Genomic DNA, 6,000 nt, shown 5'->3' with positions numbered 1-6,000 from the left:
GGGCATAATCGCCGTTATAGCGAAATGCTGCCGAATTTTCGACTCGAACCCGGAACTAGGCCTCGACTCGGACTTGACTTGACCCAATTCATCACATGAGTGATTGATTTGGTGGGAATATGGCGAAGGATGGCCAGAAAGGGGCGATTTCCGGGCCTTGAAGGCTCGAAATACTATTTAACAAAGGCTTGTCATCATGTGATGCGGCCTGGATTTACTTCAATCGTTGCAGGTGACGATGCTTCTACTTCCGGGAGAGATCCCATGGATGTAGATGCCGCTGTTGTTGAGGAGGCCTTGGAGCAGGCCTTCACCGCTGCGGTGATGGCTGCTGCAGAGGAGGTTCCCGAGGAGGAGGCCGCTGATGAGGAGGAGATTCCGAGACGGGCCCATCTCGGACGAGGGGGTCGTCAGCTGAGAGGAGCTCCCGCGTGGGCTGAGACCTGGGAGAGTAGGCACCTTGTGTGGGCTGCAGAGGGTCACTTGTCCTACAGGACGGTGAAGAGCTTGGTAAATAGGAATTCCCTAACTCATTACCTATTCCTTTCATTCTTTTGTTCAAATCTCTTTTAAATTTATTTCAAAACTAAAGATAGCCTTGTTTCAAATCATAATAGGAGGCCGGGAACATCCGGTCGTTCTCGGGGTATACGACAAATGATGGAGCATTACGAGCGGCTGTCGGTGGAGGAGAGGGCCATGATTGAGCGCGGAGCGTTTGGTCCTCTTGTTCAGGTCTGGAGGGATATCGTGAAGAGGAAGTTGCGGGCCAACCTTAGCCTGGTCCGCGCTTTCTTGGATCGATTCTGGGACACGACTTCCACGTTTCACCTGTCTTTTGGTGAGGTGGGGGTCACCTTGGAGGACTACGGCATGATTTACGTCCGCCGTGTGGGACCGAGGAGATGACGTGGCGGAGAGACGGCATGAGGGCGGATTCGGCCGAGGCGAGGAGGTTGATCGGTGGAACCTATCGCCGAAGGCCGTCGCGGTGCCGGGTTTGGTACCCAGTACCTATGTTCGAGATTACTTCGCGGGGAAGATCCCGGCATCGGTGGTGATCGATGGGAGGGAGACGGCTCCCCCTCCTTGTACAGCTGAGCAGAGGGCTCCTCTGTGGCTTTGGTGGTTCTTGTCTTCGATTTACCTCGGAGACAAGGGTGAGAGGCTGTCGACGAAGCTTCTTCCCTTTCTTTCTGACCTGAGTTCCCTAGGGCGTTGGGACCGGGTCATGCTGGTTTGCGGTCCTCATCCGCTTCATGAGGGCCATGGTTCGTCCGGAGTTGATGGAGAAGGGGACTTCTCCCGGCGCCTGTCGGACACAGGCTCTTGTTGGAGGTATGAACCTTCCTTTAGATCAACGTAATTCCTTTCCTTTATCAAAGATTGAAAGATCGTCATTGACTATTTTGTTTTATAGGCGTGGGTGTACTCCTACTTTCCGGGCCTCGCGCCCAAGAGGACGGAGCCGTTGGAGAAGGCCTATCCCGTGGTGAGGGATTGGGTGATGTGTCGGACGAAGAGCAAGCGTTCTTCTCACAACGTCTACCGGCGGGATGTGAACGCCCTTCACCGTGAAACGTGAGTATCCCATTTGTATTCATTCATATTTTTGTCCTTTGCTTTAAATTGATCATAGGAATGACCTTTGCCTTCATATTGTCGCAGTGGGTGCCCAGACCTTGGGCGGAGTATGCTGGAGCGCCTCCTTTTGTTGCTGAGGTCCTTCGACCTAGGAGCTCGAGTCGGCTGCTGTTGTGGACGTCGATGGGTCCTGTGTGGTATCTGGGCGAGCGTTTGGCTCGTCAGTGCTTTCGGGGCGCGTTGACGGTTCCCGTCGATCCTCCTAGGACGATGTTCAGGGAGCCTACTGAGGCTGAGAGGGAGGCGGACCTGGCTGGTGCCAGTGGCGACGACCTTCTTCTGCCTGGCGAGGATTACTCGGCGTTCCTTTACGGGAGGTTGGCGTACTGGCCGGTAGTGGTGAGTATCCTTTACTTTTCTTTGATTGACTTCGGGAATTACGACGAAAGATCGTCGATTAATGAGAGTTATTTGTCTTTTCAGGAGGTTGAGGCGGCGGGCATCGAGCCCCCAGAGTACCCCGAGACCCTTGAGTACACTGACGCGACCGGGAGGACGACGATCTCCGAGTTGCGTGACTTTGACGTAGCTGTGAGGGATGCTGGCCTAGATGACTGGCAGCATCTGATTCGGAGGGTGAGCCTTCATTTTGCATAGTTTTCGTGTAAGAACACATTTGATTGAATTTGTTTAATTTACTGAGAATTCTTTTGAAATGCAGGTCGCGCCATCTCGGTTTGTGGCACTATGGAGGGTGGCCAACCGGCTACGAGCTACGGCCATTGAGGCACTCGTCGGCGGTCGAGGTCGTCAGGTATGAACCTCGTTTGATTTCTTTTGATTTTTGATTTCCAATTTTGATTGAGTTGATTGACAGGAGCCAATTCGTTGCTGTTTGCAGGGTGACCGCGAGTCGGGACGAGAGTTGGCCCAGGCTCGGGAGGAGACGGCTCGCCTGTCTAGGGAGCTCGAGTTTCGGGATGCCGAGATCGCCGCTCTTATGGCGAGGGTTGCCGAGCTGGAGGGTGCCAATGAGCTTGTGTAGTTTTGTACATTTGATTTTGAAACATTTTTGGACTTGGTTTGGGCGCGAGCCCCGTTACTGGTCTTTTTGACTTGTTTGGGGCGAGCCCGATTGCTTTTGTACATTTGTACCTTGTTCGGGGCGCAAGCCCCCAGTTTGCTTGTACATTTGCTTTTTGTTGCATATACGACGGCCTGAGTGCCTTTGCTGCTGGGTTGTGTTGTTTGTACCTGCAGGTTAGTTCTTGAACAGGTTTGGTAGACAACGGTTTATGCCGTCATGCTGCCGGAATTTACATAGAAAAAATCACGCAACACATACATTTTATATACACGTAAGGCCTTTAATTAGTGCAAAATGAGACTCAAAAGGACTAAAATGCAAAAAAATTGTCGGAAATGACCGGACGGTAGGGAGGGCTACCCACTAAAAAAAGAAAAAAAGAGAAATCTATAAGTTAGAAAATGGAGAAATATAAATATTGAAATTTTATTAAAATGAAAATAAAGAGAAAAGAAAAAATGTCAAAAAGAAATGATTTAAAGTGTGCTGAAATGGCGGAAGTGTCGATGTCGCCTCGAAATTCGTGCCCGCGAATTTAGGAAACCTGAAGCATGGTAAATTTCTCGGATTTACCAAAATAAAATCCCGTAGGAATAGGAAATTATTCGTTATAGAATTAGGAAAGATCCAAACACGGAAATCACGAAGTGAGTCGGGAAGAGGCGCGACATGAGTGCGTCCCTTTGAAGAGGCGCAGCCCGGTGCGCGCTGTTCCCAAGCGGTCGATTCGACGGATTTTGGAAACAGCAATTGGTATAAATAGAAGCGTCGACGAAGCGTTAAATCATATAATTCTTCCGTCTCTTCTTCGTCGCCTCACATAAAATTCTCAATAAATTTTCAAGAGAAAATTATCATCATGAATACTTTGGAGATCCGCTTGAAGGAATGGACTAATGAGTTTTCGAACACGGAGAAGCATGATATGGGTGCTTATAACCTTGGGTCTTTGTTGAGCTTGAAACTCATTAAGGTTGTAAGACCGTTCTTGGATGCTTGCCTTGATTATTGGGATCCAAATTATCATGTTTTTGCGTTCCCGAGGTGATATTTGTCCTTTTCCTGGAGGAAATTGTTGCTATTGGCGGGTGGGACCCTGAACATTTACCTGCCATCCCTTCTCTCGCTCAAGGGTATAAGAGCAAGTTTAGAGATTTGCTTGGGTGACCCGGACTCGAGGTGGATCGTCTTGTTACTTCGAAAGGCGTGCGGATGTTGGATTTTATAGATCGATTCATCAACAGGCCGACCCTCTGTCTCTTATGTTGCTAGAAGGAGAGCATTTGGCTTCTGTTTGCTTCATGTATATGTCTTTCAGGGACATGTTGACGAAGAACTGCGAGGTGATCCCCGTCTATTGGGTCTTATTGAGCAAATGGAGCTGCGCAGGAGCCCAGCTTGTCTATGCTTAGGGGAGATTGTCTTGGGCTTGGACAATAGGAAATCCAACCACGATCTTCCATTTTTGGGGAGTCCCGTCATCCTACGGGTAAAAAGACACCTTTTTTTTTTCGTTTTTTTTTTTTTTTTTTTTTCTTTATTTTTTTTTTTCGTGTGTCTAATACCTGTTTTGGTAGGTTTGGCTTATGGAACGGCTCCGATTGCTCGAGCCCCCTGTTCATGCACTTTCCTATCATGCCCGTATGATTTCGATGAGGACGAGGTTGTACATGGTGGATTTCACTCAGTCCGTGACTATTGGAAGAACAAGTCAAGACCGATGATGGCCCTTTGATCGGGTGGGTTGTACCGTGGTGGCACCTCAAGTCATCCTTTGAGTGTCTTCTTTGGATCCTACTAGGTCCGTGCGCATTCCTGGATTGGAGTTTATGGTATGCATCTTTCCTGAGAGGTTGATGAGGCAAGTCGGGTTGAAGCAGATGATCCCTAGGCTTGACACTGTCCCGCAGACTGCTATGGCGTTGACTACCGAGAGCCGAAGAGAGTGGGCTATGAAATGGGCCCAAAGAAACATGTGGTTCCTGAGTTTCTCCGCCAATGCTTTGTGGGTGTCGGATTCCTATCTGAGGTGGAGAAAGGCTGCAACTTCGGAAGAGCGCGAAAGACTGAGGAAGCGTGAGCCCGTTGACTACAAAGTGCGCGAGGGAGAGAAAGAGAAAGAGAAGCATCTGACTGAAGGAGAAGAAGAAGCCGGCTTTCAAGTCATTCATCCTTCGAAGAAATCGAAGACTACTCCTGTCGCAGAGATGGTGGTTGGCAAGAACGGAAGAGTCAGGCCTCGAGAAAGACCGTTGGTGATTAGGTCTGAAGTGGTGCAAGAGCGCCCGGCTCGAGGTCGTGACAAGAAATATGACAAGAACGACAAGGGCAATGGAAAGATGGAGGAATAGCCCAAGTCTTATTATTATTATTTGATTATTATTATTATTGTTGTAATAAAGAGGAGGGATTTTTAGAATCCTAGCCTATCTATTTTTATTATTTGTCGTACTATTTTTATTAGAAAATGGATGAATGAAATAAAAAGGTTAAATGGTTATGAAACCGTTGGTATTTTCTATTATTATCCTTGTCGAATTTCAAATGCAATGCAAATGTCCTTCTATTTACATTTTAAATATAACGGTGGGTTGAATCCCGTGAAGGATTGCCTACGTATTCACTTAAAAAAAGCGAAATCAAACCCTTGCGCGTAGTTCGAGTAAATGTAAAAGAATAATTGTTCGAAGCAAGAGCTTGTAATGAACATAGAAAATAAGCATGAGCTTTTGCTTACTCTGGAGGTGCGAATTTAGTTTGTTTGATGATATGAGGATGGCAAGTTTGCCAAGATGCAAGAGCATAGTGACATTCAAATAGGCCAGGGGCCGTTTATTTAGTGCCACAAGAGCGACACGTGGGTTTACGCGAGGCGCGTTTTTGTTCTATCCTAGGCATAGTATCATTTCAGTTGGTCGAGATTTGTGGGGTTTGAAAACTCATTCCCATCTAGGTCTGTGATTCTAACCGCACCCCCTGGGAGTATAGATTTGACTAGATATGGTCCGGCCCAATTCGGCTTGAATTTTCCCCTCGGGTCGACAGGTAAAAGAGCTCTAACCGATTTGAGTACTAAGTCTCCTTCTTTGATGTTTCTTGGCCTAACTCTTTTGTTGAAAGCTCGTTTGATACGTGCTTGATATGTTTGGACATTATGTAAGGCACGTAGCCTACGCTCATCCAGGAGGATGAGTTCTTCGTATCTATCTTTCTTCCAATCGGCTTCCGGGATTTGACTCTCTAGTAGAATACGCAGGGATGGTATTTCTAGCTCAACTGGTTGTACGGCTTCCATGCCGTAGGTCAAATAGAAAGGAGTAGCCCCAGTG

Source organism: Silene latifolia, chromosome Y, assembly GCF_048544455.1.
Source record: "Silene latifolia isolate original U9 population chromosome Y, ASM4854445v1, whole genome shotgun sequence".
NCBI classification, from domain to species: Eukaryota; Viridiplantae; Streptophyta; class Magnoliopsida; order Caryophyllales; family Caryophyllaceae; genus Silene; species Silene latifolia.
Note: the sequence above shows the minus strand (reverse complement) of the source record.